The following is a 27,681-nucleotide window of genomic DNA, read 5'->3' on the forward strand; positions in this document are numbered from 1 at the left end:
TGCAGTATGTTCGTCTCTGAACAGTGATATATTGGGGTGCAGTGTTTTGTATCATCAATAGAAAGTAAGATTTAATGGTGTGATTTTGACCAGTAGAGAATCTGTGCTATTGTCTTATATAACGTGGAACAGTGCTAAGGAACTATGGGGCATATTATCAAGCCTGGGCGATAAAATTATCGCCGTTTTATCGGCAGGAAACTGCCGATAAAGTGGCGATAATGGGCTTGATAATATGCTCTATGGAATTCCATTCGAAGCTCATGTTAGATGTCCTTCACATTTAACATGAGCTTCAATTGGAATTTCATAGAGCATATTATCAAGCCCATTATCGCCACTTTATCGGCAGTTTCCCGCCGATAAAGCGGCGATAATTTTATCACCAAGGCCTGATATTATGCCCCATAATATTTGATAGTGTCATATGGGTGGTGTGGAGAGTTTCTTTAGAGTGAAATGATGTTTTGTGAGTCGGGCCAATGTGTTTCAATTCATTGAGGTTTGTTGGTGTGGTCTTTTTTTTTGCTAAGGTGACCTTGAGAGCTAGTCGATTGGTCCTTGAGGATGAATGTGCAGTGTTGCAAGCTGTGAGTGGGGGAATTGCTGAGTTATGATGTGGGAATGCACTAGGTACAAGTGCACTAGTGGAGGACTGTAACTCAGGGGCTAGTACTTGGCTGTGAGGTAGTTATGCAGGGGTGGTGGTTATTGGTTTTCAGTGAGGGTAGGATAGAAATTAATGGAGGAGAGGTGTGGTGTAGTGGCCAGAGCAGCTGAATCCGGAGCACTGGGCTCACGGTTCGATCCCTGGCACCGGTGGAAGCTCAGCTCAGCATTATGTGACTCTGGGGAATAGCTCACTTAATCTCCCTGATGGCCCCAACGCCTTGAAACCTTAAGGGGTAATATGCTTACGCTTTACAAGCATAATTTTTATTATTATCATTGTTATAATAATGACATCATAGTGCTAAAAGCAGTTGCTAGTACAGGGTTAGACATCAATGCAGTTGTTGGGGCAGGAGTGAGATGGTAATTGTAGTAATGGGGGTATAGTGCAAGACAGTGCTCCGATAGTGTGTGAACAGAATTGCATTATTGGAGGAAGTCAGTCCTGTGGTTTGAAGGTGCTTTTGTAGTTCTAAGCTATGAAAACTTTGTGTTCAGGCATTGCAGCGCACAATGTATTCTTTTGTGCCTTGGGTGATAGCCTTCTAACACCATTTCAACATGGCCCCGTATTCACAAACACGGACAGCCTTTTCAGTATTGTAGCAACAGGGTTCGAGTATGACCGCATCCTCTTGTTTTTTCGGTTTATTTATTTATTTTCCTTTTTCTCTTCATTGGTAGGTCGTAACTTCCAATCTTTTTAGAGTAATCACACCTTTAAATAAGAATTGAAAGTAGACCTGTCCAGGATCATACTTCAAATATGGTGTGCAAATTGTGCCAAAACTAAGCGGCCATATTTATAGAACACAGTCACGGTCCAAGCATTACTTGCACGCAAGCTAGATTGGGCTTTTCATTAGAGTATTCCTTTGTAGCTTGTACTCCAATTATTGAGTAATTCCAGCCCTTAATGTGGCCCGAGAAGTATTCTGTCACCGTTGTGGCACAAGAATCATACCCCCAAAATGGTGCGCACATATTGCCAAAACAATGTGGCCCTTTTATCCAACAATCGCAGTCCAGCTTCTATTTCCCTGCCTCGGTGGGTCTTGGGCTCATAAATTCCACGGACTTGGCAATTCTCGCTCCGTTGCCTACTCGATTCATGGGTTCACACTCTGCGACTCTGGGCAATAGCTTGCTTAATCTCCACAACGGCCCCTCGTGGTGGGATGCCTGGCTTTCACCTTGTGGATACCCTGCCGGGGTTATCTCACAGGGGAATACCAGGATGGGTTCCCTAAGCAAGCGCTTAGATACCGGGTCGGTGATTTGCGCTATATAAATACATGTACATTTACATGTACATTTACTCGCATGCGAGCATGACCAAGCTTTTCCATTCAGTACTTAAACGGCACCGGGTGGTCGACACGCTAAGATGCAGTCAGCCCAGGTACGAGTAGGTGTCATTGCCGGAGGAGTGCTGAGCTAAGTAAGAGCTTTCTTTCGTAAACGGGAACCCTGGATCCATGACAAATGCTTGATTTTTCAGTATTTCTCACATCCACGCCATGGGGAATAACTAAATAGTGATTTTCTCAGTTTCTCTCTTTTTTTCGCTTTTCTTAGCTCCAATGCTCTATATACATTTCTCTAGGGTTACTACAAGCCCCTCCACCCAGGCAGACCACGAGGCACAGTATTGCCTAAATATGTTCTTGCAAAATGGTGAACATTTTGTTTTATGTTTTTTATGTCATGTGATGCCCTTTTTCCACGAGTGTTTTTATCGATGTTATCAGTATTTAACCACGCTTTCTGACAACAGTGATGTCTGATGTGTTTTATCATGTCACATTGGATTCAAGCACTAATTAAGCATTATTTCTAAGGGCAGCTAAACCCACTATAGAGGAGCTCATTGATGTAAGCACCGCATATGGTATGGACCTATCCACGTGAGAGGTGGGCAGGCAGTGTGTACTAATTTCCATTTTGCTTTATTCCCTGAACAGATACTACGAGTCTGATGTAAACTGTATGTATTGTAATCTGGTGCTCACACATTAGGTGTGCATCTAGTTTCCTTTATTATAGGTTTGTTTTCACACAGAGTGGTACACAAGGGGCTGGTCCCTATGTGGTCTTGAAGAAGAAGTTTAGGGGACACCTAAAAACATGTTGACCGAATACTAGGGATTGTATACACATAACAGTTACTTTTCCTCCCTACTATTAACTCCTTTTTATCCATACCAACTAGGAGCCGGAATAAAATATTAGCTCACTAGATAGGTATTTTTAGCATCACTTTCACCACTCCCCCAACACTGCACTACACATTTTTTCACAAAAAAGTGCTCCGATGTAGTTTCGCAAGTAGCAGCACACCCCAAACAGTAGCTGTTTGGGATGGCCCCAATGATGAAGCATGTCACCTAGGGGCAACCCCTGGTGAGTGAGGGGACTCAAGAAAAGAATGTCCTTTTGGCAGATTCACAGTTGTGTTTCGCACATCTAGCGGAACCCCCACCTTTCTCCCTTTGATTAGGTTCTAGGATCTGTCATCTACAGATTCTTTGTTAACTACATGGACTTTGGAGGGTGGACCTAAGCACTACCTCCGTCTCCCCCCATTTTTGTCTGTATAACATCTTATAAACCTTATAAACATAACTGCCCCTGGGAACAAGATAGGAAAATAAAGTTTAGTATGCCTGATCACATAATGTTAAAATACGTCTTTTAGTGTGGGTGATTTTTACGTTCTGTGTTTGAAAATACCACTTTTAGAAAGTAGGTATTTTCTTGTTTAGTCATCCAGTGCACCTCTGCTAGGATATGGATTGACTGTCTGAGTTTGTCGTGTCAGGGGCTGGGGAGGTGCAGTGGTTCCAGAGAGCCTGATGAGTCAGGACTTGGCTGATTAGACCTGGGCTGCGTGGACATAACTGGTTTTGACTGGGCACAGGGATTCTCTGCACAAAGAGAACAAAGACATTTTTGGTTATAAGTATTAGACCTAAAACCCCTGAACTTCAAACTACTTCTGGAATCAAGGGGAACCTTTGCCAATGAGAAGAGCTGGAGAAACTGAGGAGAAGTACTTCCCCTGGTGTGTTTGGGGTTGGCCTTCAGTTGTTGTTTCTGCCAAGGAAACGAGAAGGACTTTGCTCTGTGCTGTGTCACTTGCTTGAGGGTAGTCTTTAGGGGCTTGAGTAGAGCTTGCCTTATTTTGAAGTCTCAGGAACACAAAGTCCTCACCCCAGCTCCTCTGAACTTTATTGCTGGGAGTTCTGGCCTGCCTGGAGTGCCTGTGACTGTGTGGGGCCTCTAGATGTTGTTCTTTCTGCTGGGATCTGGAAAGCAACGCAACAACAAGAAAATTAACGCATCGCTCTTCTTGGGACAGTTTTTCTGATGCAACAACGTGGGGCAAGAAGAATCACCCGCTGCGGCTGAAACCAAAGCAGCTCCTGTCGCCACTGCAAGAATAGACGCCTCGAGGGATTGCGGCTGAGGAAATCGACGCAGCACCGTTCAATGCTGCTGCATCGTCTGCCGCTGCATCCTGGATTTCAACGCATGGTCCCTGTGTGGCAAGTTCTCTCTGACGCCTCTCCGCAGATCAGAGTCATCTCAGAATTGATGCATCGCTTCCCCCGAGACCGGACCTGGTGTAGAGCTCCCCTTTGTCCAGTGGAACTCTCGCATTGCATCGCATCCACGAAGGTCTCAGGAATCAACGCATCTCTATGTTTTTCGATGCTTCTCATCACTGCAGCTGTTGTTTAGCTTGGTAAATTTTGTGGCAACAACCGGTACTTTGCAAGAAATCACGCATCCATAGTTTTCTAAGGACTCAGTTTCTAAAACCTTTTGAAAGCCATTTTTCTTACTACTTGTATTTTGTATTTTTGTTGTTTTGGTCTTGTTAAGTTTAGGTAAAGATACTTTATTTTTCTAAACTGGTGTGGTGTCCATTTGTGGTGTTATTACTGTGTTACTGTGAGTGTTGGTACAAATACTTTACACATTGCCTTTGGGATAAGCCTGTCTGCTCGTGCCAAGCTACAAAGGGGGTGAGCAGGGGTTATCTAGAGTGTGTATCCCCCTGACCCTGACTAGAAGCAAGGGTCCCTATTTGGACAAAAGAACCTACCTCTGCAAAATAAAGACCCCCGTTTCTAACAGCCTTCTACCAGTTTCTTGGGTCACATGACTGTGAATGGCTCTCCTGCCCGGGTTTTTGTAATACTTCCAGACAGTAACACAAAGGGGGCTTAGGTGTGGACAGGAAGAGCAATCACAATGACTGGGAGTAGCTGTAACCAACCCCAGATACATTTTAAAGGGCTTTGTCCCCTGCACACACAAACAACTCTAACACAGGCCTGTCCTGCCTTTTGTCACCCTGAGGCAGTTTGAAGCTTTGACTGGGGAAAGGAAGACTGTTCCAAAACCAGATGCAGGGGAACCAAAGGATAAAGGCTGGCACCAGTTATAAATATTGGACCTCCAGAGTCACTCATCAGAACACTTCTGGACCTGTGTAAGTTAGAGAAAAAGGACTGCTGTGCTGCCAGGTGACTGCTCTGCTGCTGAGGAAAGGCTTGCTGTCTGAGAAGGAAGACTGGACTAGCTTACCTTTATTCCAGGTTAGCATGAGTGCCCCAAGGTTCAGTTGACTGACCTCCTGTGTGACCTACAGGGACATAACAAGCTCCAGAGGCCTCCCTGCAACTGCCCTGGTTACCTGCTGCACTAGACCTGCCTGAGCCCTTCTGTTCTCTGCTGAATTGAATTCCTGATTCCGAAGAGGAGCGCCCCACCCCCTGGACTTTTGGCTGGTATCAGTTTGAGCTCCTTCAAACAATAAAAAGTGAAATTCAGAAGTTAGGTCCTCTTCGTGCTGAGACTCTGCCAACTGCAACGATGACCAATATAAAGCTCCGATGAGACCTGCTCCTTGCACCACAGCGACTGCCAGAGACAACCAGCGACACCAGAGCTGCAAACTGCGCTACAGGAACAACAACCCATGGTGATCTCCAAGGTGAAGCTCCACTAATGACCAACCCCAACATCCAACCGACTGTTTGTGCTGCAGTGACAACAGTGACAACAGCGCACAATGCTCAGCCTGCTGTTCGAGTTACAGCAACAACCATCAATGATTCTCTGCCTGCTCCTCGAGCTCTCTACAATGTGAATGGATATTTTCGTGCCAGACCTCAAAGGTAAATATTCAGAGGGATAATCTGGTCCCTGTATTTAACCCACAGTCCATCGCGGTCAGTCTGAACTTTTGACTTTCCCCTGTTCTAGCGTGACCAGATAACTGCGAGTGCAGCGTTGTACTTTTAGGTGCTATTTTCTCTAGAAACGATTAGATTGCATATCTCCATTTCCATAGAAATGTGTTGTTCTGGTATAATTTTATTAATTACAAGTTACTCTATATTTCTAAATTGGTTTGTGATTTTTCATGTACTGTCTTTTCTCTTTATTACTGTTTGTGTGCTGCATAAATATTTTACACATTACCGCTAAGTTAATAATGACTGCTTTGTGACAAGATACCAGAGGGTTAGGCACAGGTTAATTTAGTCTCTTTTGTGGTTTACCCTGACAACGTTTTTGCTTATTGCCTAAAGAAGGCTTCCAACTCTCTCAACCAATAGCCCTATTTCTTACAACTTGTAATAAGGCGGATGTGATAATCATCATGTGTGTGATGGATTAATCTTTCCTCCAGTAGCATAACTTTTGGTTAGAAATGATGTACATAGTTTTCTTCATTGTGTGGCATGTCCTGGTAGTGACAATCAGCCAGATTTAGTTTCTCACTGCTGTTAGGCCTGCTCCTCTCATAGGTTTGGTTTGGGAATTCCCTAACATGTTTTTCAGTGGTAAGTTTCAGGTTGAAAAAGTTTGGATTATTTATATATATATAGTGCAGGACCGGTTGTTGCCGTGGTCTTTCTTCTGCACCTGGACCCTTCCCTGCTAAAGCAACTCCTCGCCGGACCCGCTCCGCGGGTCCCGCTTCGCCGTGTGGTGCGAGGCGCTTTGGGCTGAAAGGGGCGCAGTGTTCCTGAGACTGGATTTTGGACTGGGGAAGTAAGAACAGGCAGGCACAGGGCTGCGAGCGGACCCGCAGGGACTCTAACTACCAGGAGTCCCAGCGTGCGGTCAACCCTCAACACCTGGGTCGCTCTCCCTGACCGCCACGCACCCTCCCCCAGCAGTGAAAGCAGCCTCCGCCTAGATCGTCGTGGGACTCCCTGCTGGACCGGTTGTTGCCGTGGTCTTTCTTCTGCACCTGGACCCTTCCCTGCTAAAGCAACTCCTCGCCGTGTGGTGCGAGGCGCTTTGGGCTGAAAGGGGCGCAGTGTTCCTGAGACTGGATTTTGGACTGGGGAAGTAAGAACAGGCAGGCACAGGGCTGGGAGCGGACCCGCAGGGACTCTAACTACCAGGAGTCCCTGCGTGCGGTCAACCCTCAACACCTGGGTCGCTCTCCCTGACCGCCACGCCCCCTACCCCACCCTTTCCTCCTTATTAGTGTACTACGATCCCGCTGCGCGGGAGCGCGCGGGAGGGCGCCGGGAGAAGCCCGGGACAAGGGCGGGACCGTCTGTGGCCGTCCGGGGCCGCAGGAGGCCGGGCTGGGCCACCCCTCTTACCAGCGCCATACAACATCTATCCCAGTAAGTGACATAGACACTCCTGCATTGATCTGTGATCAATATGGCAATGACTACAAATACAAGCTCTGTAAACAGCCATTTGATGACTCTTCCAACGGAGTCTGGTCCACAGGCTATTGGACCCTTAGACAAATTCTTTTTTAATCGCTCATTGACAATAGACAAAGAGCTAACTTTGGCAGAGAAGCGCGCAGAGCGTAGATTATCCATTGAAATACTTAAGAATTCCACGGACAAGTTTCCAAATTCAGCCTACCCCACTTTGGTAACCCCCTTATCATCAGTGAACCTCCCAGTTACATACAAACACTTTGAGGTTCAGGTCGATAAAATAAATAAGTGTGTTGTGGCAGATTCAAATAATCCATGTGGTAGTAAATCCCAACCAACATTGCACCCTGACTCTGGTCCCCAGGTTATATTGGCCCATTCCAAAATCGGGTTCAAAAGGAAACGACCAGCTTCCGTAAAAAAATGCAATAAGGTGGTCAAACCCCCACAAAAACTCAGGAAGCTACATAAACTCGCGAACTTTGGAAAGGTAGTTAACGAACAAGTTCAAAGTACAGAAAGTGTAATACCAACTATTCTTGTACCCCTGGATAGCCAAGACATAGTGGACAATTCTTGTACTGTTTCCAATGTATCAAGTAAAGAAAATGCTGAATCACTTGCAAATGTGCTCCCAGAATTGGAAAAAATGTTTAGACTACTACTTACCCCTATTGAGGATAGAATTGCCAAGCTTGCAGATAGGCTAAACCATTTCGAGCAGATAATATTAGACAATTTCTATTCTACAAAATCCTTGATTAAAGCAAATAGGGTGGAAGCGAACACAAACCTTCAGGTCGTTAATAACCCTCATGTCCAGGACAAGGGAAGAAATCCCCGAAATAGCTCTCCTTTACCTCCCAAACAAAGCAAACCTCCAGCTAAAGCTACTGTAAAAACTTCAGATAGGGCTGAGAGAGTGACCGCTGGTTCTGAACCATCTCAGTCGACTTTAATACATCTTACACAGCCCATAATACCCCAGACACAAAATCCACCGGCCGCTGCGAATGCTGAGGCTACATTGTGTCAACAAGTGGGTAAAGTACCAACATCTGTAAATGTAACCAATAACACACAGATAGCTCCAAACATCACGGGGGGAGGAAATAGGGCTAACGCATGCCTGCCGGCAGGTAAATCTTTAGCATCGTCCCAAGTAAATAATAAAGTACAGGCGCAGAAGCCTGCCCTCCAACATGTTCCCCAAGTTCCCAAATCTATCCCACCGCCCTTGTCAAAGCCACCCCATAGAAAACCCCCAATTAATCTCACCCCAGACTCCTTCCCCTATGTGGCAGTTCTTATCAATGTACCACCTTTACCCCCAGGACAGAGAGAAAATTTCCAGATGCTCAAAAACAAGACCATGCACTGGTTAAAGGAAAACCGTCCTCTGCCTGGTGATATTGATGGGCTAATAATAGGGGCAAGGAGAATAGATTGGATGGGATACACACCAAAAACCTTGGGGGGGGATTGTATTGTGGTTAATTTCCAAGACCCAAGGGTGGTGGGATGGATAACAAGGCAGGGATGGGGAACAAATAAGGGTGGTATTGGTATTGTGGACCTTACCTTTTTTTACCCCCGACCCTCAAGTGTAACTACAAGTCTACTCAATGAACCCTTAATCCCCCCCACTGTATCATGGCCAGTCAATCCTTTACCACCTCCCCCTGCTGGTCATAATCATACCTTACATACATATTACAATCCCTATGTAGGATGGCAGGATTCGGGATGGGGGTATTGACATACTGGTATTGATAGCACAGGTGGGATTATAAACGAACCCGAAGGGTTATGTGATGTTTGTGGTAATACCATTGCTACAAATTTATCGGTGAACAATATTGAGACGGGGGTTTGGCTGAAGAAGGTGGTTTAAGACTGGGAATACTAAACACAAATGTCATACACCCAGTAACAGATGACTTAACTGTGGACCCAATAGATGACTTAGAAAGGCTGACTAGTCCTATGGAAAGCCCAATGTCAGCTCAAGTATTCCCATTTGTTAATGCTCGGGACGGGACAAATGCCGACATTGGTACACTTTTATCTTGGAATGTCGCCGGGTTGGCTAGCAAGTTGGATTCCCAATCCTGGGTGAATTTTATAAGTGGTTTTGACATTTGTTGTTTTCAAGAAACCTGGGCTTGTGATCCCCTCTTTTGCCTAGGTTACTTGAATTATTGTATACCAGCTTCAAAAGGGGGAAGAGGGCGGCCCAAGGGAGGCCTAACTGTTTGGGTTAGACAGGATCTGCACATCAACATAAAAATGCTGGACGTGGGAAATATTGATCTGCAAGCATTAAGAATCTCCGTAGCTAAGGGCCAACCAATAGATTTATACAATGTTTATGTGAGAGGTGACAATGTAACTAATCTATCCACTATTGAGCTGTTGTCTGATGCCATGGAGGCCAATTCCCAGGAAAGTGTAATGATAATTGTCGGGGACCTAAACAGGACTTTTGAACCCTTGGACTGTACAAATGACCTCCTGGTGAGTGAAGAGGACAATCTCTGGGGAGTACCATCTCTAAGCCTAAAACCTGTGAAGCGATGGACAAAAGAGATCTTATTACTAAACGGAATTTGTATGGAACACGGTTTAAGAGCACTGAATGGGAGGACACTTGGGGATAAGGAGGGCTGCTACACTTTTGACAATGGTATCAATAGGAGCTGAATTGATTATATACTGTGTAGTCTCCAGCTGTGGAATGGGGTTGTTGATATGGCTGTTAGGCCCCGGGTTGAAAGTGACCACAACCCCCTATGTGTGACCCATAGGTGGTGGAATACTGGTTCATGAAACCCTATTGAGACACACGATGAAACCCCTCTTATAAGTAATGATGAGCGAAGGTTAAAATGGCCCAAGGTACTGGCAAACGAGGCCACTATGATATACATTAATAACGAGGTTGATCGTGCAATTTCCGCGATTGAAGCAGTAGTTCCAGTGGTTCCAGGGGACAGTGGCATCACTGAAATCCTCAATAAGTTATTCTCCCTTTTAAGACCATGTTTTTTCATTAAAAAAGGGAAAGGGAAGAAAGCTAAGGAAGTGGGGAGGTGGTTTGATAATCACTGTAGAACAGCACGACTAGACCTGGGACATGCCATAAGGAATAGGGACCGTGCTGCAGTGATAAAGAATAGGAAACTGTACAAATTAGCCATCTATCGTGCCAAAAAGAAATGGGACGAAGACCATTGGGCCGAATTAAAAGAAGCCTCTGATAACAAAGACTCAATGTTATTCTGGAAAATTATCAAGTGGGGTAGTGGAGCGGGTCCAGCAAAACCTGACAATAATGTACCAGTGGAAGCTTGGGTCGATTACTTCGGACCACAGTATGCGGAAAGTAACAAACCCGTGGCAGCCGACAATATAATACCGGTTTATGCTACTGAAGATCTATTCTCCCTTAGAGAAGCGGAAATTGCCATCTGCTCCGCGAAATGTGGGAGGGCGCCAGGTCCAGATGGTATTCCCCCTGATATTTTCAAACACGACGTGAATAGATGGGCGAGATACACCCTCCTTGTAGCCAATGCCCTAGCAAAGGGGGCAGTGGTCCCAGACATTTGGAAGGGTGCAACCATTATCCCCATCCACAAGAAGGGTGATCGCTCATTGCCTGCTAATTATAGGCCTATAAGTTTAATAGCCACTATTCAGAAAGTTGTTGGGAGAATGGTAACAAACCAGCTAATGGACTGGGTAGAAGATAATAACGCCCTCTCCCCATACCAAGCGGGATTTAGGCGAGCAACTAGTACCATCGACCAGGTCTTCCGCTTTACCATATTGCGGTGGAAGACCGTTGTACTGGGAAGGGGCTGCCTGTATGTCGCGTTTGTCGACCTGCGGGCGGCGTTCGACCTAGTCCCCCGGTACAAGCTATGGTCGGTTCTCCAAAAGCTGGGGATTCCTGCAGATCTGCTAACATTAATCATGCGACTGCACGAATCCAACTTCGCTAGAGTCCAGTGGGGTGGAAGTAGGGAGACAACAGCGGATTTCCCTGTGGAAAGGGGTGTTCGACAAGGCTGTTCCATGGCCCCTCTACTTTTCTCGTTATTTATTAACGGGATAGTCGAGAGAATGCTGAAGGCTAGTGTAGATGCCCCATCGTTAGCGGACACCAGGGTTCCGATCCTGATGTTCACCGACGACACTCTTATCCTGTCTAAGACCCCCATGGGGCTGCAACGTGCATTAAGCATTTTCGATGCTTTCTGCATGGAGCACGGGCTAGAGGTAAATGTTGGAAAAACAAAACTAATGGCCTTCTCTACAGGACGTAGGAGTCATCCCAAGATAACCTTAAATAACAGTAGGCTAGACATTGTTAATGAATTCACGTACTTGGGAGTACAGATCGCAGAGGGCATTGGCTGGACGCATCATGTGGATAAAGTAGTCTTAAAGCACCAGCAGCTTTCAGGTGCTCTAAGGGGGGAACACCGTAAATCAAAAATAAAACCTATAAAACCCGCAATGACAGTGTATGATGCAAAGGTTTTGGGTGCCACTCTATATGGTGCGGAGCTATGGGCTTGGGATAGTCTGGTGGCTCTTCAGACTTCCGAGAACAAGTTCATGCGAGGGATAACAGGACTCCCACAGAGCACCCCCTAATCCCATTGTTCCTGGAGCTAGGTAGATGTACGATTATCGACAGAGCTCGATTGCGCCCAGTTCTTTACTGGAGACGCCTCTGGACGACTCCAGAAATAAGACAATACGCGGAGGGCTTTCTGTGGATAATCAAGGAAGATATCTTCCATAAGATAAAATGGTTAAAACATCTGAAGACCATGTTAGTAAATCTAGGGTTTTCAAATCTTTGGAACAACCCCGAGGGAGAAATCTTCCCTAGTAAGGAAGCCCTCAAAGAACAATATTGGGATTGGGTGGGTGGTAAGATGCTGAATGACACCAGGGCAGACTCTATGTCTGGTCGTTTCCTGGAGACAAAAATTTTTCCTGTCCTAGAAAATTACTGGGATAACATCACGGTACCTATGGACAGGAAACTTGTCTTTCAGTTAAGGTCAGGTTCTATTCCCCTTAAGAAATTGACATCTGGCTGGCACAGACCCACCAATAACTTATGTCCAGCTTGCGAAAATGCCGAGGAGAGCATAGGCCATTTTCTCTTCGTATGTCAAGCTTACGTAAATCCGAGGAGAAAATGGCTCTCGCCGGTATGTAAAAACCTGGGGACACGAGACAGTGTAGTGGCCTTAAGAATCCTATGCACAACAAACCAGGATTCGATAGTCATAGGGGTAGCCAAATACATGGGTTGGGCTTGGGCGATTAGACGACGGTCCTTGGGGGGTGGCAGGTAACCAGGTATTCTTTTTAACAAAGTTTTATGTAATATTATTGGTATAAATAGTTCTTATGAGTAAATGTAGTATGAGCTGTACTCTATGTTCAATGAATTTTTATCCTGTAACTTTGTATTTTTGTGCAACTGTATTGATTTTATGTGCTTTTATGAGAATTGTCTCGAATAAAGCTTATACAAACAAACATATATATAGTGCATGTTACAAATGGGTCATGATAAAACATGCCATTTTCTGGATAGTACTGGTCATAACAGCATGTAGCATAAGGTCCTTTATATCTAGGTCTTGCTAAGCACTTATCTATGTTCTAGGTTTAATTCTAAATACAGATATACAACAGAGTAGGTATAACTGTTCTTTCAGTGTGATTTTAGAATTCTGGTGTGAATTAGAGGCATGGATGACAGATGGTAAACGGTTCCAGTGCAATGGTACTAACATCTAAAAAAGGCACGAACGTTGAAAGAGGCACATAGTGGTTTAGATGTTGTCAGAAGATTATGATTAGTGGATTGGAGTTTACTAGTGAGTGAGTAGTGTGAAACAGAGTGAATGAGACAGCTGAAGGAGAGTTTGTTTAGTCGTCTGGATAGTGGTGTTAGTAATTTACATATTGCTCTGTTAATGCCATTCAGCCATACTACTTTGTTCAGTAAGTTGGGCATGTCTGGGAATATTAGCTAAGATGTGCGCTACAGATTTCATTACTGCTAGAAATTGGGTTTTTGGTTGACTAGGGTATGCACCTTAACCAGGCAGAACCCACCCCTCTAGTGATGGTAGGGGAGATATACACCCAAGATAACATCTGCTCATCCCCTGGGTAGCTTGGCACAAGGAGTCACCCTTATCTGAGAGGCAATGATTAAAGCATTTGCGGAACACACTAACACCAGTTACACAATAAATACACCACAAAAGGAGACTACACACCATGGGCCCAATTCACAGAATGAACTTACTACTTTTGGCATTCACAGAATGCACTTACTACTTTTGGCATTCACAGAATGAACTTACTCATTTCGGTATTCACAGAAGTAAGGACTACTAACTTTAGGACTCCTAAATGCCTTCTGTGAATACCGAAAGTCTTAAAATTAGGATTTTTCTCAATTTAGTAGTAGTAAAGTTAGGACTCCTAACTTTAGGACTCCTAAATGCCTTCTGTGAATACCGAAAGTCCTAAAATTAGGATTTTTCTCAATTTAGTAGTAGTAAAGTTAGGACTACTAACTTTAGGACGCCTAAATGCCTTCTGTGAATACCGAAAGTCTTAAAATTACGATTGTTCTCAATTTAGTAGTAGTAAAGTTAGGAGTCCTAACTTTACTACTACTAAATTGAGAAAAATCCTAATTTTAAGACTGTCGGTATTCACAGAAGGCATTTAGGCGTCCTAAAGTTAGTAGTCCTAACTTTACTACTACTAAATTGAGAAAAATCCTAATTTTAAGACTTTCGGTATTCACAGAAGGCATTTAGGAGTCCTAAAGTTAGTAGTCCTAACTTCTGTGAATACCGAAATGAGTAAGTTCATTCTGTGAATACCAAAAGTAGTAAGTGCATTCTGTGAATGCCAAAAGTAGTAAGTTCATTCTGTGAATCGGGCCCAATATTATTAAAAATACGTTTCGGTATAGCATATAAAACATAGACCAAAATCACATAAACCAAGGATCACTTTTCCAACTAAGCAATTGCCAAAACATCATGGATAGTGCAATAAGATAAAGACTTATAGGTTGCGCACTTCCTGAAAAATACCATTACTGTACATGTAACTGGCACTCCTGAAACAATACTCACTATCCTGAAAGTGCAAGGAAAGCGACATATATATTAAAACATCAGGTCATAAAAAGCAGCATGTGATGGCTAGAGCAAACATATGAATCACCAAACACTGGTACCACTAAATAACTACATAAACACCAAGGAGGTAGCACTCTGCACTCCTATTAGTGAACCTATGGTAGTGGTTGTACATGTGTGGTCCAGGAGCACCTGCACTCCTATTATGGACAATTTGATAATTCAGGCCAGTTGCAATGCCGAACGGGACCTCCAAAGAAGACTCCTAGTAGTCCAGCTAATTGAAATAAAAAATGCCTCCTCACCTATATGTCATACGAGGAGGGCACATGCACCTCCCACGTTGGCAGGGAAACCTCCCTAGGTCATGAGCATGTGGAATAATCCAAAGGCAGCAGTAAACACACCAGGGCAGCCCCCTCTGCAAACCAAGAGCCTCTTATAAAGGAAACGCATATCAGCTGTTAATCTCCTCTGGGTGCCTGCAAGCAGTGCAAACAGCAACCCACACCCAGAACCACGCGGACCCTGCTGTGCTCCTCATGGTCCCTCGACTTTGGTAAGGCCTTGCAAGGGGTGCAGGAGCAAAATGCTGCAGCTGTCTTTTCTTTTCACTCGCCCACTTGTCAGTATTCAGAACCTGATTTAGCACACACAGCACGAGTCATGGCGGGGACAAGCTGGTGATTCCCTCAAGCTTGTTGGAAAGATGGGGGAGGAGCCAAGATGGCGACCGGAGCAGAAGCGTAGGCTCCCCGCTCCACCAGCCCTAGAGCCCCGCACCGAAATCCTGCTCATTATCCTGGTGTGTTTTTGCAGCGGGACGCCTGGGACGATGCGCTGACATCGCTCGCGTTCCCCCGAGGTCTCTGCCTGCCCGGTGACCGGGGATATCTGCGAAGCCGTCTGGCGGCCTCCACGGCCCTGGAACCGTGCCTGAGCCGCCGTGCGCCGCCGGATTCAGATGGATTGATAGCGGCCGGGTTGGCCCGGGTGGTGCCGGCGGTTGGGAAGAGTGGCCTCCTGAACGGGATACGGGCTGGATTGCGTAGCTCTGACATTGTTTATCGCACAACACGATTGCAGCACGCTTGCGAGGAAGGGGCATACTGTGCGTGCATCTTCTTTGTTCTGCGTTGGAGGTGTGCCGTGCAGACTCCATTACTGATCTTGTCCGACATCGGCGGACCACTCCTGGTTTCGCCCCAGCTCTGTACCGGAGATGAGATGGCTCTTTGCAAAGGTCGTTTAATTGCAGTTGGCCTTGCTAGCATCAGTGGCTCATATTGCAGCTCACCCATGCTTCACCCGCCCCAGCTTTCCCATTGCTTCTCCGGCGGTATGGACATGCCCGATGGCTCACAGAATGGGAAAGATCGCTCACCCTTGCCCTGGGACTGCAGTAGCCTGACTGATGTTGAGCTAGGGGACGGATTGCATGAGTCCTCTCGTGATGTTGAGATGGGGGGACCGCAGTCTGCACTGTCCTATGGGGCCGTCCTAGCTGCCCTTTGTGATCTACGGTCTGCGCTGGAAGATGGCTCCCGTGTACTGGGTGAGAAGCTTGATGACATCATGTTCGTACTGGGGCGGACGCGGCGGGCCTGCTCCCAGCAACGTCTGGATTTGCCTTTGCCGGTGATTGAAGGGGCTACAGTGTTTCCACAGGTTCACAGCGAGGAGTGGACTGTTATTGACTGTACTGGCACCTGCGGACGGCCGTCTGCCGGCTCTAACTGTGCTACAATGTTTCCCCCTCCTACGAGGAATGAGTCTTTGTCTATTTTACCACCACTATTGACTCGAGCACCGCCTATGCAGCTACTGGCCCCCTCGACTGCTATCTCTTTGCGGACTCCGTTTTCCCCACTGTGGAACTCGTGCCATCGGGCGAACCTGGGGGCGCTCTTCATTGAGGAAGACGGAACTAATGGTGACTGGCGACGTCCATTTTGTGTTTACGTGCCTTTCCTCTCCCGTTCGTGACCATTTTGTCTCTTTGTTTCAGGGGGGGCTGGCTTTCCCCGGAGGGTATGTCTCGGGAAGCATCCAAGATCGGGCCAGGGCTAGGTGGTTTCCTTTGTAGTTGTGATTTACTGGCTGGCGGAGAATAGGGTTGGAATGCTTTTGTAACTGATTCGGACGCGCAATATGTGATGACTCTCCCCATTTGCATTCGTAACTGTTATTTGCTATTTTACTACTGTTTCATGGGGTGGAGGATGTATGTATGGCTGGGGAGACCGGGAGCATACAGATTTGGCCCTTCTCTCGGTTCATATGTGACTCCTTTTTCTTTTTCTTCCTTTTCTTTCTCGTCTGTATTTCGGGTACTCTCTTTGGGCGACAGGCACACTGCAAGGGGGGGGTAGGCCGTAGCCTCTGCATGCGTGTAGGGTGGGGGGAGGGGCTTATGTTTGTCTTCGGTTCTATGGGCCTTAACTTTTTTCTTCCCTTTTGATCTTTGCTAATTTCTTACTTTTTCTTTGGATCGGTGGGGTGGTTAGGTGGAGGGGGGGTAATGATCGGCACACAGTATGAATAGTCATGATCTATCCTTATATATTGCTTCGTGCCGCTACATTGACTATGTTTTTGCTTGTTTAATGACTGCTGGTGGAAGTTGCCCGCTCCAGTTCTAGATGGTTGTTTGGTCCCTGATCCTTCTCAGTCTCTATTCTTCATAGTATATTTTAAAAGTTTTAAAAATTAACCTTCATACCTCCTGTTTCTCGGCAGTTCCCCTATATTCAGTGTAACTCGGACTGATTGCTAACTTGTACTGCGATACTGCTGGGATCCGTCTACCTGCAACTGTGCTTACAATGTTATCGAGGCCGGCCGGATGGTTGTAGGCCCGTATTTGTTCGCTATTTTTGCACAATAAAGGTTTCCAAAAAACAAAAAAAAAAGCTTGTTGGAAAGCGATCCACATGTGCTTTCTGCCCCAAGTGGGCAGCGCTCACCACGAACTGCCTGAACAGGTTTAGAGTGGCCAAACTCACAAGTCCCATGGAGAGTGGTGGGCAATCCAAGGGATTCTTTCAAGGAAACCCCCATGAGAATGGGGAGAGCAATCCCACAAGCCCATGGGGAACACTTGGGTCGCACAAAAGAGCAGGAAAGCAGGCAGGCTGGCCAGCACAATTAGGGTAGATGCCAGGTGATAGTCCCTCCTGCAGGCCAGTAATCAGCAGTCACCAGGTCAACACAACAATGCTTTCCGTCCCAATTGTGGTTTCCCCTGGTAGCACAGCAGTTCCTTCTAGAAATGTGCAGAATGTGGAGCCAGCAGTAGCTGGTTACAAGTCCCTTGCAGTGTCTAAAAACATGGGGTCTGAGTCCCTGTATTTATACTCAAAATGTCTTTGATGTGGAGGTAACTTCTAAAGAACTTTTAGAAGTGCATACCATCCCCATTCAATCCCATTTCTGGCTCCAGACATCAGTAGGGGAGTCAATAATAAGTATGGGCAAAATTTGCGAATTCACGGTATGCAAATTCGCGCAAAAGTGAATTCACGGTCCGCGAAATACGCGAATTTGTGCTAATGTGCAGATTTTTTTTTTTGCGTGTTCGCGGGGCGCTTTGCGTGTTCGCAGGATTTTTTTCAGCAAGATGCCCACGAAGTTACCCATGCGGTCGTACATGGGCACGACCATCTTGCTTTCAGTGTTCCCGTTGAGTATTTCCGTTTCCGGGCGCCAGTTGCATGCGCGCTTTGTGCATTTCCTACGTGTGGGCCGCAATTACGTGTTCGCGTCCGTTTTTGCGTGCTCACGGGGGAAGTATCGCACAAACTTACCCATGTGGTCGAAATGGGTGCGGCCATCTTGTTCATTGCTATGGTTCTGGGCATGCTTTTTCAATCCTCCCTTAATCTTTACGATCCTTTGTTTCTTTGAACTTTGTTTACATTTGTTTTACTCATTATCTATCTCTTTATATTTCTACATCTATATTTTGTGTTTTTTTCTACTTTTGGTTACTTAAAACAACTTTTTTTAACTCTTTTACTCACTTTTTCCCTATTCTTCCTTTCCTATTTTATTTTCCTTTCCTGTCCATGACCAAGGCAAAGGGAGCCGGGAAGAATATTAATGGGAAGGGTCCTGCACCCCGTTCCCGGCTCCCTTGCGGGCGCTTAAGGGGGGAGGCAGTAGTAGCCCGGGAGATCTTCAGGGCGGTGGAGGTGGCCACACTGGTTTTCTTCGTCCAGCGCCACCTCCCTTAGACTGTTGCTGCAGGTGGCAGGCCCGGTGCTGGGTAGGGGCTCCGGGAGCGTCGCCAGCTATGGGGGAAGGTGTGCCGGGCCATGTATCGGGAGTCTGGGACCTGGCGCACCTACAACCAGGCGACGCACCGGTGGTCCGACATCCTGGACCGGGAGCAAGACCTGCTCGACCTGCTTGGAGTAAAGATCCCAGGCCTTGGTGAGTAGTAGTAGTTAGTATTTAATCACTACTTTGTTTTCCCCTGCTCTGTGTTATGATATTGCAATTTGTTTTTTCCGAAGAGCAAGAATGCTGCCGATTACATTGCAGGTAAATTATGTTTCAAAATCTTCTGTGATTACAGGTGCTCGCCTGCTCACTGGAGGTGCTACTATGCTTACTTGTTTTCAATTTTATGCTCATTTGGCCTGGGTGATGATTATGTATCAGTGTACTTTACAGAACTGCGTAATGCTAGACACTAGAGATTACATTGGAGGTAAATTATGTTTGAAAAGCTTCTGCGATTGCAGGTGCTCGCATGCTCACTGGCGGTGCTACTATGCTTACTTGTTTTCAATTTTGTGCTCATTTGGCGTGGGTGATACTTACAATTCAGTGTACTTTACAGAATGGTGTACTGCTAGACACTAGAGACTCAAGTCCAGTCCTTCCTTTGGACTCCTGCCATTAAAAATAGATAGTGGTGGTGGATTGATAGTTGAGTATATTATGAGTGGTTATTTAGTAGGAAACTTTTTAGTGGTCTGCAATCATGATGGACTGTGTCTGTCACTTCGCGTGCTGCTGAGTGCAGCCTGCCAGTCCTAGTAGAACCTTTTTTGTAGTTGGTTTAGTGAGTTACATAACTTTCCAAGTAGACGGTCCACAAATCCAGCAATACTAATATCCTAGTAGACCTTATCAGATAGGTCAATATAGTGCAATTGTTGTCTTTTTCCCCAAAATAATTTGTTATTGTTTGTTTTTGGAAATGTTTCATTTGGTTGACAACAATCATCCATGTTTGTGTCTTTCTTTCATGTACATTAGATCCCCCAGGGGCAGGAGGACAGAAGTGGAGGTAGTGGCACCGGCGGAGCAGGAACAACAACAGGAAGGCCAGGATAGGTCTGCTGAGGGCTCCTCTGCTGGCCCAAGTAAGTTTTCCTGTTATTAATAATTATACTTCCCTATCTTTTACGGCACCTATTTTTTTCCAGACGTTCCTCATAATTCTATTTTTTCCTAAATCGTCTTTGATCTTCTTTTAGACTGTTTCTAAATTCTTATCCTGCCTCTACTATGACTCTCTGTGGTACTACTAGATTATTATTAGTCTGTCTGAGTAGCTAGCTAAGCTTGCACAGTTGGAAAAAGGTGTTAAACAAAACTCCTATTCTATTCAGCAATAGATCTATGCACTGAGTGCAGTCCTCTGGGTTGTCCATAATGTCTATCGAAGTCTTCTAAATGTTTATGCTTTAACAATTCCCAACAATAAAATGTCAATGGCCACCAAGAATAAGATACTAGTTTACTTTTTGATTGACAATCCATACTACTACTGTTGCAGGGACTATTCTGCACAAACAGAACTATGGACAAGAAATAGGGCATTGGTTATAGATTATAATAGGTGCAGTTAGACTTTCCACATACTTCAGTCATAACAGACGTTGAACCCCCAATCTCCTTACTGACTAGCAAGTGTGTCAGAGTCATTATTTAGCTCCCGAATACAGCGATTATCCCCAATGATTATACAACCCAGAACATAAGACTACAGAGTCAGAGTCCCAACCTCTCAGAGCCACGGACTCATGCTTGCAAAATGAAAACCCTTTCGCTCACTCACTCATGACCAAAAACCACAGAGTCTATGTAAGTTTTAAAGCTTTATAAAAAGTAATACAACTAGCTCTGTCTGTACTCTGTATATTACATTTCTGTTGTGCATTATATAAAAACATTTATTAAAATCAATGTCATATGACAAACGGTGAACGACTGAAAAGTGGCTGATTTCACACATTAATTATGGGAGAGCCCTCACCTGGTTAAAGTCTTGGTGGGGATGAATCGTTTGACGACTCCGACCAAGATGATATGATGATGATCTTGCTCTTGTTCGTAGAAGGGAAGCTACTGTCTGTTATGAGATAAATGGTGCGTGTTAAAAAGCAAGCATTCATCATTTGTGCCAAAAAGTGTAGCATCACATGTTATGGCTAAGCATAAATAAAAAAACACCTTTCCCTGAAGGACGGGAAATTTGTAGTTTAGACCAGAGAGTCACAAATGATTAAATTTGTTTATGTGGTACTAGTAAACATTTTTCATATGGCATCTAAAAATATTAAATGTATTTTCTAGGTGTAACACCATCGGCACAGTCAAACACCAGTGCCGGGGCCAGCGCGGAGGTGGGCACTCCAGGGGCGGATGCAGTGCCATAGCCAACAGGAACTGCTGTGGGAGAGGCCACGGTAGTGGCGGGCAGTGGTAAGCTATTAGGAGCCAGATGTAGGTAAGTATATTTTACCGACTCATAAATACCGAATTTTACTGATTCGGTATTTATGAATCGGTAAAATAGAAGGGTGGAGATTTAGGTAAAATCGGTAATTGAATTACCGATTTTGTAAAAATCAGTATTTACCGAATCGGTAAATACCGATTCGGTAATGCCCATTAATTCCTATGGGCATTGAAGCCCATAGGAATCAATGGGCATTACCGTAAATACTGATTCCAGCAAGGGTGCAGGGGGTGTCACTTTGACACCCTCTAGCACCCCAAATACAGGCATGTGTGCCATGTGGCACACAGACATACCCTAAGGGCATGTCTGTCTGCCACATGGCATAGGTGTGCATGCACATGTGTGGATGCACACCTGGATTCAGTATTTTACCACCCAATTTGATTTGGTGGTAAAATACCGAATCTGTAAGGCCTTTGGGACTCAGAAGAGTCCCACCTACATTAGGAAGTTACCGAATCGGTAATAATACCGGTTCGGTATTTTACCGATTTGGTAAATTTAACGAATCAGTAAATTTACCGAATTGGTAAAATAGGGCCCCTACATGCCAATTCTTAAATACCGGTCGGTAACGGCCGAAATCGGCCGTTACCGACCGGTATTTGGGCTCCTACATCTGGCCCTGTATTCCTTACTTATTGAGATTGCAGACTGCAGAGTGGGCTCTCTGCAGCGGTGTATATGTTGTACAGTAAAAGTACACTTTACTGTTAAGAAGACTTACAAATTTAGAACTAGGTTTTTGTCAACCAGGTACAAGACATTCACACTTGACTTCTCATTAGCAATAGCATTAGATGCGGGAGTTGACGAGTAACCAATGGCCTCCTCTAAATTTGACTTCAACTCAGCTGTGAAAGTTTTATCGAGAAGCCAAGTCAGATCAGAGATGAACATGATGGATGGAATGAACGAAAAGGGAAAGAAGGGTGTAAGGAAGGACGAGTGAGTTAAAAGTAATGACTTGCAAAGAATGATACGTGTTTTTGAATGCTGCCCGAGGTGGCTGAGAATATGATGCATGGCCGGTTGAAGGCTGAAGCAAGGCTGGGTGGAAGGAGAAAGGAAAGAGGACTGCCTGGGTGAAACTGTATGTGTGTGCAATATATCCTTTGGTTGAAATTCAAATGTAAGCCAAGCACGGATGCATGGCTGGCGGTTTCCAAAATAAAATAAAGAGGTCGTTTTTCCGTGAGAAAAAGTAAGGTTTGTCCAGTTGAGACATTAAGAAGAATGATTGACATTTACTTTGAATGGATGGATGCCTGGATCATGGTACTATATTCCTCATAGATAGCATAGGTGTATGTAGACAGAGTAGACGGTCAATGGATGAAGTGTTACTTTGAAGAGCATGTAACACCACACGTCTGTGCCAGAGTAGCAAAGCCGAGGAAAAGGAGTTGTAATTTTTCAGAATACTACCATGACTAGTAACAGTAGTTTGCAAGCACAGCATATATCCGGCGATTACGGGGACCACTCACTACCTCTGTTAATAATATTATTACAACTCTGTCATTCATGTGTGGCCTATCGATGTTCACTCAATAAAAAACAAAACACCTGAAGTCATCCCATATGTAAGCAAATGTCCTGTGAAGGGATAGATGATCATATTATTTACCTTCTTCATTTTCCTTTTGTCAGGGGCAGTGCAGGGTGAAAGTTAAATTAATTCAGCAGTAACCCTTTTAAAAGAGTATGGCCAGTGCCACCTTTAATAGAAAAGTAAGAGCTTCACCACCTGCATCTACTGGACTGGTACAGTAACGTAAGTATGTGTCATCATGGCTTGCGTCTATTTTTCTCGGGTGCAAGTTGACTGTGCTGGCATTATGCCGACTTCCACAAGTTTACGTACCAATTTCGCTAAACATGAGAGAAGAAGAATACTGGTGTACTGTCTAGTCTAATGTGAGTCCATATAGTGCTAGTAGAATTCCTGAAACTTCCACTAATGTTAGAGCAGAGGGCGACGAAGTGGTAGGTTAGATAGATACTTGCCACAAATGATATGTACTGTGCTTGCAAGTTGCTAGTGCTACTGTGACACAGCTTTCTGCTGAATTATTTTGTGTTAATCTTAAAGAGCATTGGTTACAGTATGTTTTTCATTCTTCATATAGATGCTCCTTCCAAACTAACAAAGAAGGAGTTGGCTAGACGGGCCCGGCAACGGAAGATGGAGGCAATTGTCGCCAAATATAGGTGGCTGGTGGCCCAGGAGGAGGAGGACACGCAGTCGCAGTCGACATCAACATCCACGACAGCTGCATCCTCCTCCGCCCAGCCTGGGTCATACAGTCAGCGCAAGCCTTCAGCGGTACGGAGCTGTGGTCCCGCAGCCACCCGCCACTGTAGAGCAGCAAAAAAATCAGCTGCCCCCCACAACAGGTGCAAGGCTTGTCTGCACCTCTTGACCCTCATAGTGTCCAATCTTGAGCAGGAGGTGCCGAGGCTGAAAGCCCTGCTCAAGGATCTTCGCAGAGAGCATCGTGACCACCTGGCCAAACGACACCGCTGGCGGAAATAGAGGAGAGACTGTCCCTTGCCACTTTTGTAAAGACTTTTGGGGAGTTGGGAATTGGGCATTGGGGTTTTTGGACTTTGGGGACTTTGATTTCATGGACATTCATTGGGGGAGGGGGTGGGTCGGGTCTTCTTGTGGGATAGTTTATTTTTGTTAGGGCTCCAATAATTATTTATTTATACTTAAACAAAGCATATGTGTTTTTTTTACTGTTTTGTGGGGGAGGCGGGGGGGGTTAACTGTACGTTTGTTTTCCTGAAACTTAACTGGCTGGTTGATTCAAATTGTCTAACTGCCCAAATTTGTACAAAAGTGCCGCTGACAGAGTTAGTGAATTCAATTGTCCTACTACTTTACTAGTACAGTCTCTCCTCTCCTCCTACTCCATTATTCTTCCTCCCCCAAAATGCTTATCTTACCTGTGATTCATGTTTGAGAATCGGGCTAGGCACAGGGCTGGGTGCATGGCAAATTATGATTAAGGTTGGCTATGGAATCCTGGACAGATGAAATGTCATCGTTGTGGTGGTAGTAGTAGTGGTACACACTGGCAGTAGCAGCATATGAAAAACAAGGAAATGAAACATTGAGTGGCCTGAGCGTAGCATTAGAACAGTATGATAGATAGTACAGTACACAGTAAGAATATATCCTCGGATTCCTTCAGCAGCCTTGAAATTGATTTTCTCTTGCTATGACCTTATCCTCCCCAGCAAGTGTGTGGAATTATTGTTGTCATTTAGCCACACAGCCCGGAGAAGAGGGTTAGGGTTTGAAAATTGGATGGGAATGGGGGTTTTTGGGAAAGTTTTGTGGAGAAAAATAAACCACAGCATGGACAAACAACAGATGAAGAAAAACAAATCTTTGGATACGAAGATATCCATAAATCTTTTAAGGGACATAAAGGAAGTGCACTACTGCATGCATGAAGTTGTTTGCTAAATGGATGGCTAGGTTACTGAAAAGTAGTACTTACTACAACTTACTAACTATGAAGAAACAATTTGACATACAGGGCTGAAGTAATTACGCAATTTCACTTGCCTATCTTCCCTCAGAGAGAATAAACACTTATTAGTACATTAAATTAGTTTTAAAAATAGCAAAGAAACTTATCAAATAGCTGGAAGGATGAATTTGAAGCAGAGAGCAAACAAACGCACAGAGTCACACTCATAGAAGTTTACAACAATAACATTATTTAAAAGATAAGGAGAAGTGAAGAGGATACTGTAACTGTATGTTGTAGTTGTCCTGTTCAATTTGGGAAGTTACATGCATCCAGCCATTCCTCTTATTCAAGGTACTCCTCCATTCCATCTGACGCTCCGTCGATCAATGTTGGTGACCAGACACACTGTCCACTGCCTACCAGGCGGATGCAGATTTGCGGATCGCTAATGGTAAACGTGAGTTAATCGTTTTTCCCATCGCACAGGTTAAAAGCCGGCCTGTAATTGTTGATGGAAAAACAGGAAGTGATATTAAAACACAGATGGAGAAAAAAATATAAGGTACGGTGTGTAGTGCAAAAATAACACTTTCCGTTTCAGAGGCGACAGTATAACATACAATCATCATTTCTAAAGTGCGTACTCTGAGTCTCTTTTTCAGGGATAGTAATTAGCACACAGCAGGCCAGGGCCATTCAGACGGTCAAGGCAGGCACCACTGAGTGAAGCAACCTGATGTAGCATACCTCTTTGACACAGACAAACAAAGCATATCTAATTGTATGCAGCAAGCCACATAGCCGCAATTCTACATGAACTGCTGTCTGGACTCTGGCATAACACTACACTGGCTCGATTACTCCATACCAAAACTAGACAGACATGTAGTTCTGCTGTAGTTGTTGTTGACTGGTTTACCTGTTTGCTACTCATGAAATGGCCATAGTTCTTCCGTAAATCGATGATGATGATCCATCCATCCCAGTGAGTGACTGTAAAGAAAAAAGATATTATGTAACTTTGATCATCAAGACTCATCATCATCATGGTATATTGGCAAACTCAATGTTGTTCATGCAGTCGCAGTCTACACACACAGTGAGTTCAAGGACATTTTGCATATTAAAAAATGCAACGTAGTGGACCCTGCAGTAGAAGTACAATTTGAATTAAACAAGGTAAAAAAACAGAGTAGACTTGAGTTACATTTAGTGTGTAAAAGATTAAATAATAACAGAAGACATATGATGATTCATTTCATGCACAACAAATCCACAGCAATCGCTTTCATCACAGCCAGTGCTGTCCACTGCATGCCATTTCATTATTCATTACCTGTTCCACTTTTTGTCCGCATCTTGTGCTTAAGGAAAGCCCACAGGGCAGCCTCTTGTGTCAATTTCAGAAGTAACTGTCAGCAATCAGCATATAGTCAGTAATTCCAGTCCAACTTCTTTTGAGGGGACTCGTCTACGAAGCAACAGTTTCTTCATTCTGCATAATTATTCCAGCCATTGGCCTTGAGGGAAATGGATAGGGGGAGTCTGGAGGAGGAGGATAGAGGAGCATGACTGAGTTGTGAACTTGTGAACCTCAGGATTGCAGACAGCGGCACCTTCAATAAGGAAAGGAAATAAGACGAAGACAGTGCTGCTGATGGATTTGTTGTGATTAGAGTTTTGTTGTGGTAAAAGTTGCAAAACAAAGAAAGACACACATGAGTAAAAGTGAATAAGGAGTCAGGACGAAAAAAAAAGGAAGTCAGTTTCAGGCCTAGGTGTCAGGGAAGTAGAGCTCATCCTCAAACTCTGTGAATTGAGACAGGAGTAGGTCAGCTAACATGGAAGAATTTCCGTCACCTAAGTCGGTGTCCTCTTCTTCCTGCGTGGATTCACGTATTTTGTAATCTGGTGGTATGAAGTGCTGATTCATCTTGATCATTGTTAACCTCTCCACATTTTTGGGCAAGAGAAGGGTTCTTTTTATGTCTCGCCTATTAATCCCACAAGGGATAATAGACAAGAGTATAGTGGGCAAACCAAGGTCGTAAACCATCGCGGATTTCCTACAGTTTGTGTGGTACACTCGTGCGGAAAGCGCGTCCACATCAAAGCCATCAGCCTCCCTCCCACAGGCATCTGAAGCTTCCCCCAGCGTGCGCTCGGCCTCAGGCATTTCTTCTCCCCCCTAATTATTCACCCCTGCTGTTGCTGCCCACGGCCGTACTTTCACTTTCACGGCCACCAGGCCGTGTCTCTTTCAACATCCTCCCCCCTCCCAGTGCACTTTTATTTTTATTTTTGATCCTCTTTACTATTCTGAGCATGTGCTCGTAAAGAAGCATTTCTTCAGCTTTTTCACGATTGTTACTTTCTGCGCTGCTTGTTTTTTTTTTACGTTTGTTTTACAGTTACAGCCAATTTGCATTTTAGCTTTCCGATCTTACAAGCGCTGGAAGAAAAGTGCATGAGCAGCTTTCTGCCACTTCCGGTTTCATGGCAACTGTCACTGCCCTCTTGTGTCTGTTCTTGGCGGTATTGTATAGGCTCTGTGCTGTTCGCGTGTCCGGAGCTTTCACGGCCGGCAGTCCGTGTCTCTTTCAACATCTTCCCCCCTCCCAGTGTACTTTTATTTTTATTTTTGATCCTCTTTACTATTCTGAGCATGTGCTCGTAAAGAAGCATTCTTCGGCTTCTTTACAATTGTTACTTTCTGCTGCTGCCTGTTTTTTTTACGTTTGTTTTACAGTTACAGCCAATTTGCATTTTAGCTTTCCGATCTTACAAGCGCTGGAAGAAAAGCACATGAGCAGCTTTTTGGCACTTCCGGTTTCATGGCAACT

The sequence above is a fragment of the Lissotriton vulgaris genome, chromosome 8 (assembly GCF_964263255.1).
Source record: "Lissotriton vulgaris chromosome 8, aLisVul1.2, whole genome shotgun sequence".
In the NCBI taxonomy this organism is placed as follows: Eukaryota; Metazoa; Chordata; class Amphibia; order Caudata; family Salamandridae; genus Lissotriton; species Lissotriton vulgaris.